The sequence below is a fragment of the Bubalus bubalis genome, chromosome 7 (genome assembly GCF_019923935.1).
Source record: "Bubalus bubalis isolate 160015118507 breed Murrah chromosome 7, NDDB_SH_1, whole genome shotgun sequence".
Taxonomy (NCBI): domain Eukaryota; kingdom Metazoa; phylum Chordata; class Mammalia; order Artiodactyla; family Bovidae; genus Bubalus; species Bubalus bubalis.
This window is the reverse complement of record NC_059163.1, coordinates 95,404,699-95,420,341: the sequence shown is the minus strand read 5'-3', so window position 1 is coordinate 95,420,341 and position 15,643 is coordinate 95,404,699. Positions and strand designations below refer to the sequence as shown.

General features: G+C 41.0%; 1 long non-coding RNA gene across 1 annotated transcript; it reads right to left on the bottom strand.

The window, feature by feature from the left end:
* Positions 1–10,156: 10,156 nt before the first annotated feature.
* On the bottom strand, positions 10,157–12,048 carry LOC112586243. Its single transcript, XR_003110689.2, has 2 exons — positions 11,822–12,048; positions 10,157–10,237 (listed from the first exon to the last, which is right to left on the bottom strand). It is a non-coding gene; the product is annotated as an uncharacterized LOC112586243 (long non-coding RNA).
* Between the last annotated feature and the right edge of the window lie 3,595 nt (positions 12,049–15,643).

Here is a 15,643-nt window from a genome sequence, read left to right as displayed (position 1 = left end):
ATATTTTTTCAGGTATGAATTTGGATGGATAGATGAAATCATCACGTGTACAGATAAGGCTATGATATTGGAAAACTGACTCAATCATTCACCCACCTTACAGGACAACTTATACCAAATATTATAAAAAACAAGAATGATTTTAACTAAAATTCAGTAAATCATGTTAATCATTTAGCACTTGATGTTTTTGCTGGACAACAATGTTAATGTCTTTCATTGACACAGGGCTTACTGTGTAATAAGGGAAAAAAATCTGACTCCAAGAAAACTTAAGTAAGGTTATATAACTTGTTCTAAAGAACAAATAAATAGCCCATTGTTAAATTCTAAATTAACTGGGAGACAACTCACATCAGTTCACTCACTCAGTCATATCTGACTCCTTGCAACCCCATGGGCTACAGCACGCCAGGCTTCCCTGTCCATCACTAACTCCAAGACCCTACTCAAACCCATGTCCATCGCATGGGTGATGCCATCCAACCATCTCATCCTCTGTCGTCCCCTTCTCCTCCTGCCCCCAATCCCTCCCAGCATCAGGGTCTATTCAGATGAGTCAGTTCTTCTCATCAGGTGGGCAAAGTATTGAAGTTTCAGCTTCAGCATCAGTCCTTCAAATGAATATTCAGGACTAATTTCCTTTAGGATGGACAGGTTGGATCTCCTTGCAGTCCAAGGGGCTCTCAAGAGTCTTCTCCAACACCACAGTTCAAAAGCATCAATTCTTCGGTGCTCAGCTTTCTTTATAGTCCAACTCTCACATATCCATACACGACTACTGGAAAAACCATTGCTTTGATTAGACAGACATTCATTGGTAAAGTAATATCTCTGCTTTTTAATATGCTATCTAGGTTGGTCATAGCTTTTCTTCCAAGGAGCAAGAGTCTTTTAATTTCATGGCTGCAGTCACCATCTGCAGTGATTTTGAAGCCCAAGAAAATCAAGTCTCACTCTTTCCATTGTTTCCCCATCTATTGCCATGAAGTGATAGAACCAGATGCCATGATCTTAGTTTTCTGAATGTTGAGTTTTAAGCCAATGTTACACTCTCTCTTTCACTTTCATCAAGAGGCTCTTTAGTTCTTCACTTTCTGCCATAGGGTGGGGTCATCTGCGTATCTGAGGTTATTGATATATCTCCCAGCAATCTTGATTCCAGCTTATGCTTCATCCAACCTGGCATTTCACATGATGTACTCTGCATGTAAGTTAAATAAACAGGGTGACAATATACAGCCTTGACGGACTCCTTTCCTGATTTGGAACCAGTCTGTTATTCCATGTCCAGTTCTAACTGTTGCTTCTTGACCTGCATACAGATTTCTCAGGAGGCAGGTCAGGTGGTCTGATATTCCCATCTCTTTAAGAATTTTCCAGTTTGTTGTGATGCATACAGTCAAAGGCTTTGGTGTAGTCAATAGAGCAAATTCACATACATACACCAAAAAAAAATTTTTTTAAGAAAACAAAGATAATGTATAAAAATATTGTAAATCTCAGTATACCAGAAATTTTGGGGGGTAGGGGTTTTTACATCATGCAAGGTTTTTACATCATGAATTTTCTCCTTCATGCCTTTTAAAATATATCCTGTGTGTCCCCAGCTTCACCCCTGTTAGTGTCTACATATCAGGTTGTGTGCATATTCCACCTAAAAGCCCTTCAAATATTGGGTTGGCCAAAAATCATAAGCTGTTCCCAAAACTCAAATGATCTTTTTGGCCAACCTAATATTTTAAAACAGTGATTAGGTCCCCTTGCTAATCTGTTTTGCAGTCAAATAGCCCTCTTTATTGATCTGCTCTTCCTGGCAACCTCTTCTTCCTCCTAGTTATTCTCCCCTGAATCCAGGGGCATCTACATATTTTTCCAAACTCTGTGCTCTACAGAAGTAAACATATTTCAAATGAAATTCAGTCAAAACTGAGGAAGAATGAAATATTGCCTGCTTCATTTTTCATATTCTTTCTCAATGTTTGTTCACTATTGGAACTTACATCCTAATATAAAGCCCAATCCATATTTTTTTACTGATGTTCTATGAACAATCTCAAGTCTTTCTCACAGGTACTAAGACCAAGCCATAGCTCACTCTTACTCTCATTAATTGGTTGTTTCTTTTTACAAGGCATCCCATAGCTTTTAAGTTCCTTTTAACTCACCAGAGTGGCCTAAATATGACAAGAGAAAAGCACATAGAACCAAACACTACACAAAATTCACTAAAGAAAATATAATACAGTTGTCAAACATTAAGCCTTGTGTTTAACCTATATGAAAATTTCAGAAAGTTTATGTGATTATTGCAATACCAAATAAATACTTTTTCAAATTATTTTTTTGTCTTCACAGAGGATTTCTAAAGTCATTTCAGATGACTCACTCTTGCAAAATTTACAAAACAGGATTATATTTTCTAGAAATGTGTCCTTTGTTATAAAGGCTAGTTTTCATCTGCTTGGAAGAGGGTAATGGGTATTTTTATCATCTCATCAGGAGGCAAAATTCACACTGCATTTTACTTGTAGACAAGGATTTGGCAGGATAAAGAAATCTGGAAGTTTCTTCTCAAAGGAGCCAAGACTTCATGATCTCAAACATCAGCTCAAACTGTTTAAATGAGTGGGCAGAATGAAGCCTGTGAGATTGTGGTGCTGCAGAGTTGCCTAATGGAGAGAATGAGAATGATCAAAATTGAACCAGAGGCCAAAAAAAAAAAAAAGAGAGAGAAAAGAGAAGTAAAAGTAAGGAGGAGTAGCAGCAAATTGAAATGAGAAAAATAATAGTTGCCAAAACAATAAAGTTACAGAGTCAAGAAGGGATTAGGAAGTAGGAACAATAAAAGGATGATTTACAAAAGAGGTGGAATAATTCACACAAAAAAATTGCTTGGAATAAAACAATAAAAGGTACTGTAGCAAAGAACTCCTGTTTCCTAGAAGAATTTTTAATACACAGATTATTTTGTCATGTTTAATATTGGCTTAACACAAAAGTAAGAAATGCTTTCTTTTCAGGAATCCTGGCTAAGCAAGCTGAAGAAAAGGTCATCTATCAAGAAGACAGCAGGATTTGTCAGTCTTGGCAGCATGTTAGAATCATCTGGAAAGCTTTAAAAATTGTTTAATTTTTTTCATTTGACTTTTTATAGCTTTTTTATTTTTTACTTTGCAATTAGAATTTTTTTAAAAGAGGAATTCTTTCTTTTCAGTTTAAGGCTATACTAAGAGTCACTACTAGATCTGTAGAAAATTATCTCTCTGGTTTTATGGAATTTTTCTGGAGTGTCTGAATTTTCAGACAGCTTCCTTCCATTGCAACTTGCTTATAATTTTCATTTTGAATTTTTTATGGAGTCACAGTGAAACGCTTCTTCAGTATTTCTATACTGAATCAACACTGATTCCCTATTCAAATGATGTCCTCATTGAGAAAGACACACTAATTTCAAGATTTATACAGTTAAACAAAGTCTCAAGTTCAAGTTTCCCCCACTATCAACAGATTGTGGAAAATAAAAATACTAATTAAAATACAGAAATGAAACTGCTGGTTTCTGGGAAAAAGTATGACTTTCAGAGAAAAATAAGATGCTTTGCATGAAAATATTCTCACTAAAAATACAATTTTTCAGGAAATTATACCTTTGTTGTCATGTGGCTGATGATATTTAAATTTAAGTAGTTTAGGAAGAAACACTTAATATGAATTCTAGATCAAGGTTTTGTGCTTAAAATTCTAAGATGCAAATAAAACAGTTTTTAGAATATTTCTACTTTCAAGAGGAATCAAAACAATGAACATTATATTCTCTTATATCAAACATACATATTTTTTTAAATTTCTTTTTACACTCTTGAAACATTCCCTCCACATGTGAAACCAAAGGAATTTCTGATTAACTGATACTAAACGTTAACCTAGAGGTTAAAAATAAGTACATTTCAACACTGTAGTATAGTGAAAAGGGGAACTGTTATAGAATTGGGGTATAAAAATAGCCCAAAATTTCAGCCTAATGAATAAATGTGAAACACATTATTGTTTTCTGAATCACTAAGTTTTGCCACCCAAAACTGTCCACCATTCACTTCATGCTACATAACTTGGGAGCTTGTGTAACCCCAATGATCTTTCAGAAAAGGCTGGGTCTGATTAATTTAGTTGAGTTGCGTGTCGTGTCTTTTACCCACAAAGGACAAGCTCCCTCATCTCACAGGAACGCTATCATGATGCGTCTCTCAGCTTTTGTTCATGTTTCTCTATTTGACCCAATTACTCCTTTACTTCCCTGTATCTGTCCTTTCTTTAAGTATCACATCTTCCATAAGACCTTTCCAACCATCAAGCTCACTTTTCTCAATCTTAGTAGAATCACAAAACCACAGAAGATGAGAAAGTAAAGTGGCAAAGAGGTTCCACTAGTGTGTTAGGAAATATTTGTTCTCTTTAATGTTCACAGTGGCAATCAGATGTAATGACATCATGTTGTCTGATAGCTAGCACCTTGTGAAGAAGGAAAAAGGAATTCATATTTATTGTGATGACCAGTACAAGTCCTTCCTACATGTCTTATTTAATCCACACAACTGTCCACCTGAAGGATAGCTTTACATTATGCTTTACTGAGCATCCATTTCCACACCAGGAGGATGCCTTGACCAGCTACAGGAAAGAAAGGGTCAATACACTCTAAATTATCATCATTGTAAACTCTCAAAATTCAACTGCTCACTGTAAAATCATACCAGGTAGCAAACTGGTTATATATCATGACATATATGTAAAATATGAAATGCATATTATGACATAAGCATGTCTTGACAGCAAGATACTTAGAATTAGGCTTTCACAATCATCCCATCAAGATTGATTTTATGTAAAAATCCTATTTTAAAATACCTGCTTCACAATCCACACCAAAGTAATATCCATCCTACTCCATAGTGGTACCTATCAAAAATCTGAAAGAATTAACAGAAAAAGAACAGTTAATGGACATGTGAACCATTCAATGCCCTGAAAAATGTAAATCCCTAAATACTACACACTAGAAAACAGTATATGTAGTCCTTGGAGCTTCTAACATTAAGTTTCACTGTTTGGTCCTCAACTTTTTTTTTTTTGGTCAGGGGGAGGCATTGTGTCTTTTCCCTGGCCCACCACACTCACTAACAGTTGGCTGCACTTCAGAACCCATGGCTTTTTTGTTTGTTTGATTTGTGTTTTGTTGTTTTTTTCTCCCTCTCACATCTGAGTCTTTGCGCTTGTCAAACAATGCTCTATCTAGAGTACTCATCACCCACATTTTATACTAGGCTAAAACCTAGTTTCATCTAAGTCAGTTTAAACACTCATCCTACAGGAAACCTCCATCCCCAGCCCTTCTCGGTGTCAGTGAAGATCTGACAGATGTACATACAGATAACACAGAAAAGGCCCATCTGCTTTATCAGCCTCTTTATCTCATTCTCCCATTACAGTAAGCTCCATGAGGGCAGGAGAGTGAACACCAATAAAATGAACAATGACCAAAGTGAAACTCGAAGAAAAGAAACACATGGCATCAAAAACTCAGAACGGTTATAAAATGAAACTTCCTTTCACAAAATACACTCAGCAGGAAATGAGTCATGAGAAAGATGTTATCTGCTTTATAGTCAAAGGACTGGGATTTATACACCCAACAACCAACAAGGCTTTGAAGATGTAGAGTGTATATGAAAAACTCCATAAAAATATTATCTTACTTCCTAAGCAAATTCCCAAAGAAAAAAATGTGAGGAAAAGCAGAGACAGCTTTGATTACATAAATATCTGAAATACATCAGAAATAGACTTTTGGAAAAATGGTGATATGGTAGTAGATATCCAATCCTTCCTAAAAACTCAGCCAAATCACAAAGGAAAAACAAGAATAGGGGAGAATCTGCATTACAGTTCACACTGATCAAATTCCAGGGGTAGATAGTGAATCTATTCTATTCTATTCTAGTGAACTTAAGCATAAAGCTTTGCATGATTTTAGATGGCTATGGCTTCCCTGGTGGCTCAGACGGTAAAGCGTCTGCTTGCAATGCGGGAGACCCGGGTTTGATTCCCTTCTGGGTCGGGAAGATCCCCTGGAGAAGGACATGGCAATCTACTCCAGCACTCTTGCCTGGAAAATCCCATGGACGGAGGAGCCTGATAGGCTACAGTCCATGGGGTTGCAAAGAGTCGGACACGACTGAGCGACTTCACTTTCACTTTCAGAATCATTAGAAAACTTAACAAAGAATAAAATATCAAGTTAACTTTTCCAAAATGACTGAGAAACACAATCCAGGATCAAGCTAAGAAAAAAATGACAGCTCTATAATCGGGCACCTGCCTGCAAAACTCAGAAGCTGCCACCTGATAATCAGGAAGTCACAACAAAAACAGATAGCCTAAAATGGCATTTGCTGTCAGAAGCTAGCGCAATAGCCTATACCTCACTTCTCTCTTCCAAATCCCATATAAATGTATCATTAAACCTAAATCCTGTTTAGAGTCCTAGCTAAGAGTGTCTGGAATAGGTACTGTTTTTCAAGCTCTTCAGCAAGTCGTGGCAAAAGCACTACGGATTTTTTACTGGCTACAGTGAAGATGGGATTAGCTTGAAGGACTTATCAGGAATACAGCCATGATTCCCCTTCCCCAGGAGTAGTAATGAGTCACAGGAAAGTAGTAGGGAAATCCTAGGGAAAACATAAGTACCTTTAAAGCAGAGGAGACAGGGCTAGACACGAGGTTGGCATCGCTCAGCCTGGTGTTCTATCACCAGCACATACCAGCGCTATGCCACCTCACTGGGAGAGGAATCCTGGCCTTCAGAATGCAGAATAAGAGCATCCTGTGTTTCTACTGACAAAGCAGGGCTGGCCCTAGTAGTAGTATATGCCTGTAGTAAAAGAAACATTGCCCTAGGACAGTAGATTCAAAACAACCAAACAGGAGAGATCAGGTTCTTCTGTGGATGTTTTTCTCTTCCTTCCCAACCCCCTCAGACTGATAAATAACTGATAATTTAATCTAATTCATTCAGATGGACACCTTAAGTTCTAAAAGGAAATAACCATGTAAACACTACTTAGAAAGCAAAATATAATAATAATGTCAGATCCCATTTACATCACCCACAGAGAAATTAAAGAACATTAATCAGACAAGAGAAAGGGACAGAATATATATAAGACCACAGATGAAAAAACACATTGAGGAGGAAAAAAGAAAACAAATTAAATAGTGGCATTTTAAGCAGTACCACAAAGAGCAAAGATTAGATTCAACTACAGAAAAGAGATGGCAGAGAATCAGAATTAGACTAAAAAGTAACAATAAGTAGGTAAAATATGAAAAACAGATATCTAATATATGAATAATGGGTATTCATCTAGTTTGATATCTTTGTGATTGGTTTAAAACACAATACAGAATATAAAAAGGTATGAGAAGAAAATTTTCCTAACCTGAGAAAAAATTCAAGCAGATAAAAGGGCTCATGATAAATTAAGAAAAATAGCCAAACCTTTTGTTACATCATGGTAAAATATTGGAGGTGGGGGAAGGTGGGAGGAGAAGAAAAGGAAAAATCAGGCCAGGGCTGAGCTCTTTAATGATAGGAAATAATGGGGCAATTATTTCCCTGAAATTTCCATACCAATTGTAAGCCAAGAATTCTGTGATGAAATGAATTCACATTTGAAGGCAAAAACATTCTCAGATATATTTCCTCAAATTTTTGCATACCATTCTTGCAGTCTTTCCGGGGTCAGAGGGAGGGGGTAACCACCAAACAGGTACTCGACTATTTCAGTCAACCAACCAACATAGCAAGATATAGATTTCAAAAATAGGTAAGCCATGACATAAAAGACTGTCAGGTGGCAAGTTACAGAATACCATCCAGAATTAGCTCTTTAAAAACAACAATGTAGTTTTGGTAGCCTCATACAGTAAGTACAAGAGTATGCAATCAGTCTTTTATAGTAGACTGGTCCAACAATTTCCTTAAAGACTAAGGTATCTTCCACCCATCCATTTCTTATCTTAAGCAGGTTAGCTTTCATCCTCTTGAAATCAGAGCTACTACCAAGACAGACATCATTCCTCACACAGCCATGAGGGGATGAGAGCGTGGAAAGAGAGTTCTCTGTATACACATTTTTTTTTAAATCAAAATTTCCCAGGAGTTTCCCAATGATATCGCCTTATAGCTAATTGGCCAAAACTAGGACATATGGCTATCTCTAACTGCAGGGGAAGCTAGGAAAGTTATTCATCCCTTTCAGGCTCTGTCATAGATCGTCTGTGAGTCAGAAAGAGGGAAAGTGAATGACTGTCAACCAAAGGTGTGGTGTCAACCTGCATGTGTACCTAATTACAGTTATTGTAAAGTTTTATAAAACATTTGTATGTTATATCTGGAAAGATACAGGTATTTTTAATGTATTATATCCAGACAAAACTCAATATACCAACAAAAATCAAAAGGGGCTTGACAGGTTAGGAAGGAGAGTATGAAGATCGTGGTAAGTACTCAACTCTTATGGGTAAAATAGTCCTTTCCTCCATCCTGAGTCTCTTTCCTGTATTGACAGGGTGACTAATACACACCAAAAAGTGTTATCCTTGCTCTTAAAAATGGTCAAGAAATAGGAACAGTTATCTAGGGCTATCCAGACAATATAGCAAGCACCATTCTATGAGTTCAGCATTTCCTCAACTCCCCGCTCCCACTTCTTCCTCAAGCTACACCAAAACTAAATTACCACTTCTTAAAGAAATTCAGATGTTGAGCTTTCCCATCTGGTCCATTCTCATCTACTGAAAACCCCTTCTCTGGTACTTACTTCCCAGTGTGAAAACTGGTAGATGATATTAGAGACTCTTAAATCCATGTTCCTAACTCAGCTGTCTAGGTCCTGCATCTTATCCCACCCTTCCTGTCCCCCTTCCCACAATGGTCCCATTTCTACTGTGGAATATTAGTTCTCTCATCTAAACTTCAATCAAGATAAGGTGTCAACAGGGAGCTGAGCTTGGGGCTCGGTGACAATCTAGAGGGGTGGGATGGGGGCTCAAGAAGGAGAGAATATATGTATACTTAACAGTTCATTCATCTTGCTATACCGCAGAAACCAATACAACATTGTAAAGCAATTATTCTCCAATTAAAAATACATTTAAAAAAGGATAAGGTGTTACCAAAGGAAAAGAGGAGGAGTAAAGATAAAAGTCATGGAGATTAAAAATTTTATTATTTCTAAGTTTTTGCCCAATGTAAAATATTACACCCTTTTTGTTTTTTCCTTTTTTTGAGGGAAGAGGACTTCTTCATACTTTTATTCAATTCTCTTTGCTCCCAACAGATTTTGTTCCATGACTCATCACCCCCTGAAAACCAATACACTCAGGCCTAATGCCCATAACTATGTCAGTAAAAGTTTCATTCTTCACTGAAACCAGAACAATTAAAATAGCAGAGCTTTCTCCAACAAGGAAACAAAAATAATCCCATAAATAATTCCACCTCCAGGGTTTCCACAAGTCAACACAATCCACAGCTATGGTCACCTGAGCTTTTAAGAGTGCGGAAGGTAGTACAGAGAGGGAAAGATGAGGGGAAATTGGGCACTCAATGAACTCCATCCGTCAATCCTGCAGTTTTGGAGGACCCCCAAGCAGAAGCCTTCTAGGAAACGGACTGTTTCACAGCTGGCTCCTGTTAAACAGGCTAAGTTCCTGGAGAAAAACACCACTCCCCTCCCCCACCTCATTAAACACATGAGAAACATCTGTGTCCATCAGGCGCCTGGCCCGAGGTTTATCCCTCTCTTTCCACCACATGAAAACTCAGTGAGACTGTCCCAAGGGCAGCCCAGGCTTTCAGCCACACCCCTGTCTAGCATGGTCAGCAACTACTTGACTTCCGCATTTTTCCTGGGCACTGTTGCCTCCTGCTTCTGGAGGTTTCTCACCCTTGAGTGGAACAGCTCTCCCTTCTTTCTACAAGATGAAACAATACTACAAGAAAGAATCCAACAGCTCAAAACTCCAAGCATGCCAGCGCACTTCTTCCAAGCCTTTACACCTGGTCTCCACGGAAACGCCCCCTCCATCCTTACCATTAGTCGGCTGTGTCCGTTTTCCTTGCTGTGGTCTGCTTCCCGTCTGACTGCTGCTTCAGGTTGTTGAGAATGTCAGTCTGGGTGGGAAGAGAGAAGGAGAGTGCGTGAGTGCCATGGAAAGTAAGGATCTTTCTCCCAGGGACACTGCCCTCCACCTCCGAAGACCAGCTAGCCCTAGGGAGTCCTCTTTTCCTCCTGGCATCTTACTGTACCTGCTCTGGGGGCTGCCTCGGCTCCTTCTCCTTCCTCCTTAGCTCCTAGTCATACTGCACCTTCTGGTTGATTAAAAGCTATTAGAGGAAGTTGGGGAGAGGACATGCTGTGGCTCATTCCATGGGGAGTCTGCCCGCAATGCGGGAGACCAGGGTTCGATTCCTGGGTCGGAAAGATCCTCTGAAGAAGGGCATGGCAACCGACTCCAGTATTCTTGTCAGAGAATTCCATGGACGGAGGAGCCTGCTGGACTAAGGTCCATGCAGTCTCGTAGAGTCGGACACGACTGAGTGACTAATGAAAAAATAAACGGACAGGACATGACCATGTGTTGACCCTTAAGCTGCTGCTGCTGCTGCTGCTAAGTCGCGTCAGTCGTGTCTGACTCTGTGCGACCCCATAGAAGGCAGCCCACCAGGCTTCCCCGTCCCTGAGATTTTCCAGGCAAGAACACTGGAGTGGGTTGCCATTTCCTTCTCCAATGCATGAAAGTGAAAAGTGAAAGTGAAGTCGCTCAGTCGTGTCCGACTCTTAGCGACCCCATGGACTGCAGCCTACCAGGCTCCTCTGTCCATGGGATTTTTCCAGGCAAGAGTACTGGAGTGGGGTGCCATGACCCTTAAGCTAAACCTGGACAATTGGAAACTCCTGCTCCTTGAAAGGTGAGGCAATGGCACCCCACTCCAGTACTCATGCCTGAAGAATCCCGTGGACGGAGGAGCCTGGAAGGCTGCAGTCCATGGGGTCACAACGAGTGGGACACAACTGAGCGACTTCACTTTCACTTTTCACTTTCATGCATTGGAGAAGGAAATGGCAACCCACTCCAGTGTTCTTGCCTGGAGAATCCCAGGGACGGGGGAGCCTGGTGGGCTGCTGTCTATGGGGTCGCACAGAGTCAGACATGACTGAAGTGACTTAGCAGCAGCAGCAGCTCCTTGAAATGTATGTTCTGCCCAGAGGGTTCCCATAGTCAGAGCCATTTCAAGGATGCAGCCTTGAGAGGTGGTATGTTATTGAGCCCTTGTGGGTGGTGTGCAGGGCTGAACCCAGCTGAGGACACTGTAAACTCTTAAGATTATTGTGCACAAGTGCAGAAATCTACTTGTCTCACAGTCTCTGAGACAGGCCTGGTAAAAAGGTTTCCTTGCTTATTAGGACTGCTGCCTAGGAAATGGAAGTGCCTGCCTCTTTCTTCCCTCCCTCCATGCCCTCCGTGTAGGGAGGCCAGGTTGCAAACTAGCAGCAACCGTTGTGGTTGCTCTACCACAGAGGTCCATGAACCAGGAAAGGCACACACAGGACCCCAGGAGCCACCAGCCAGGAAAAATAAGTCAGAGCCTACATGAGTGGAGAAAGAACCGCCCCTTCCCCATACCAGAGTACAGGACAAGTTAGAGAGGCATGCCATCCTCCCCTCGTCCCTGAAACAAGGCCTGGCCCCCTACCTCCTTCTATGCGTTGCCCAGGTCTCACAGCGCCTCATCCTGTTCCTTGAGCTCCCGTTTCAGGAATCTTCTCCTCACGTATCTGAACTCAGGCCTGGAGCAGGATGGGAAAGAAATGAGGTTCTTCTAAGACAGTGGTTCTCAGACATTAGCAGAAATCAGCATCATCTGGGGGCTTGTTAAGCCTGCCAGCAGAGCCCACCCCCCAGAGTTTCAGATAAAGGAGGTATGGGTGGGGCCCCAGAATTTGCATTTCTAAGAAGCTCCCGGTGATGCTGGTGCGCTGGTGCAGGGATCACACTGCTCCAAGCTCTACCCTGGCTTCTTTTGCCTTCCTCTCTTCCTCCTTCCAGACTCTAGGCAGCCTTCATTGGCATGAAGTGACTGTGGACACTTTAACTCCTCTCTGTGCCCATTTCAAGATGTTCTTCCCTTCGTCCTCTCTTCATTATGTATTCATTTAATCTTTCATCAGTCCTGTTGGAGTCAGGCAACTAAATAGCTTTGGAAGACTCCAGATGATTCCAATATCTAAGGTTTCAGAACCACTAGGTAGACGGTGACCATTCCCCATACCACAGGCGAAGAAAACCCCTGCCACCATCTCCCCTTAGGCACCCTCCATAATATGGAACATCAGGGACTGGGGACCCAGAGGGAAAATTATACCTCTCCAGTGCTCTCTCACCTGGAACATATCCTGTTGACTTCAAAGGTAGTCCAAACCTCTGAAATGCTTCTGCTGCCCTCGTTCTGCACTGAGATCCCAGGGTTTCAAAGATCCTGGGTTAGTTCCCCCCTCCAGAATAACCCCCCTCTATCAAGTGGAGGAAATTCATGAAGGGAGGTTTATCCATCTGCTGACTCATGCCCACCTCACACCCATGAGAGATGAAGATAGAGGACGTGGCTACTATGGTCAATAAGTCTCACAGAGACCCACCACTGCCCTCTCCACCCTGATGCATCCACTACACTTCAGACAAAGGAGCAGAGCTCGCCATTCCCTGGATCCAGGGCAAAACACCCCGTTGGACTAAACGAGACCTAGCTGAGTACCAGCAATGGTTGATCAGGCAAGTGTAGGTGTCAGGAAGTGGGAAAGAAAACAGAGAAATGCCAGGTAGACACAGTGCAAAACCACGTGAGCCAGGACAGTCAGAAACTGAGTAATGCGGAAGCCCCCCAGCCACTACCTGGAATCACAGCCCCTTCCTCATGACGTTTCATGATGCCTTCTGAAACTAGGAAGGTGTTGGGAGAAGCAGGATTTCCTCCAGCTTTCCGCAAACCAACATAAGTCGAAAGTGCTGGAACCTACCCAGGCATTGCTTCCTAAACTTTAATTACATCCCGCTCTTTTCCTCTACTGATACTTGTTAAGCCAGAAAATACTTCAGAAATCAAAAAGTCAGATTTTCTTTTTCAACTAAAATGGGAAATGAATCAGTCACATGCAGTAAGTGGCAAAGCCAGAAATGAATCCAAGTGTTTCAATTCCAAGTTAATTTTTTCCACTGCACCATATTTCCTTACTCTCTAATTCATCTCCACATCTTTAATCTATTCATCTCCCAGCGAGCCTAGCCAACCCAAAGAATGGATTCTTATCCAGTTTAGCCAGCCTCCAAAAGTCTAATTTCCCAGAACAACTCTGAGACCCACATGCTTTCTCATTGGACAGCCTTGGGTTTTCGAAGAGAGAAAAAGAAAGAAATGGCAATTGTGAAGAAATTATATAAGAGGGAAGTCACAGTAGTGGCTGATTAATGCCATCCTTCCTATGAATTCCAAGGGTCTTCAGTGTGGTGACTCAGGCTCCCAGGGCGAGCCTAGTTACTCCCTAATTCTCAGTATTGGCTCCACATTAGAAATCCTTGGGGAAATTTTTAAATTCCCCATGCCCATACCAATTAAATCAGGATCTCTGAGTAGGAAACTCAGATGGCAGGATTGTCAAGGTTTCCCTGGTGATTCTATGTGTAGATCACTGCTCTAACAAGCCATATGTTAGTTCCTCTCCCAGACCCTAAGGCTGGTCAACTGGGGGATAAGCTTTCTGGTAGGAATAAGCTGAGTATTAGAGAGGGTAGTTCTTTGGTGGCAATGTAAAAATTAAATTTAACCAGCCACTCAGTAAACAATAAAGTCATGCTTTCATTTTAAAATAAAGCCTCTCACTTTGCCATACAGCCGAAACTAACACAATATTGTAAAACAACTATCCTCCAATAAAAAGTAATTTAAAAAAACAATAAATGAGTTCAGAGAGGCAGCATGGTATAATAAAAGATAGCAGGAACTTGAAATCTGAATCAAACCTGATGTGTCACTAACTGGCCCTATCTTTGTCCTTAAGGAAGGTTTTTTAACCTCCCTTAGCCTCAGCTTGTTGTTGCTGTTGTTTAGTCACTAAGTCATGCCCAACTCCTTCGTGACCCCATGGACTGTAGCCCACCAGTCCCCTCTGTCCATGGGATTTCCCAGGCAAGAATACAGGAGCAGGTTGCCGTACGGGATCTTCCTGACCCAGGGATCAAACCCACATCACCTGCCCTGGCAGGCAGATTCTTTACCACTGAGCCTCCAGGGAAGCCCTAGCCTCAGCTTGCTGCTACTGCTACTGCTAAGTCGCTTCAGTCGTGTCTGACTCGGTGCGACCCCATAGACGGCAGCCCACCAGGCTCCCCCATCCCTGGGATTCTCCAGGCAAGAACACTGGAGTGGGTTGCCATTTCCTTCTCCAATGCATGAAAGCGAAAAGTGAAAGTGAAGTCGCTCAGTCGTGTCCGACCCTCAGTGACCCCATGGACTGCAGCCTACCAGGCTCCTCCGCCCATGGGATTTGCCAGGCAAGAGTACTGGAGTGGGGTGCCATTGCCTTCTCCAAGCCTCAGCTTACTCACCTGTAAAATAGAAATCATAATATTCACTTCAATGGGGATATTTTAAAGATTAGTCTCCTAGTATGGTGAGTGAAAAGACTGGGCATTCAATAAATAATTGTAGCAACAAGAAGAATAACCATAGCAGTTGTACTCAGAGCAGCAGTTGTTATTGGATCATGTTGATCAAACTTAAAATGCTCACTTTATTTTATTTAGTTTTTATTTTGTGAAAGTTTGACATAGACATGGAACTGAAGTTTGCAGTTATAAACAAAATTTCTTCAAGAAAGACCCTTAAAAAATATGTATGTATGTATGCATTTGGCTGATGTCAGTTCTTAATGGTGAGATCTTTCCTTTTGGTGCTCGGACTCCAGAACGCACAGGCTCAGTAGTTGCCACACAGGGGCTTGGTTGCCCCACAGTATGTGGTAACTTAAGTTCCCCTACCAGGGATCGAACCCATGAACCCTGCATTGGAAGGCAGATTCTTAATGACTGAACCACCATGGAAATTCCAAGAAAGCCCTTTTAATGTCTAGTTTTAAGGTACTAAAATGATCTGAGAAGGAAATTAAGATAACATTTTTCAGTCCCTAAATCAATGAGACCACTTTAACCAAATGGCCTCTGATTTTTAAAGCAATGAGCGGGAAAAGGCAGATCAATTCTATAATAAATGCAGTGTACAGAAGTAGAGAAAGGAGTATAAAATGAAACACATGAAATCAAGAGAAATATCTTGCCAGATCTTTAGCATGGTATTTAGTAAAGAAAAATAAAGACCAAATGCAACTTGCAAAAAGTGTATGAAAACTTCCTCCTATGGGTAGTGACTATATGAGACAAATCATCAACAAATACATAGATTACCTTCTAGATCAAAGAAAAGTATTAAATAGCTATGTGGCCTTAGGAATATTTCTCTCTGAGC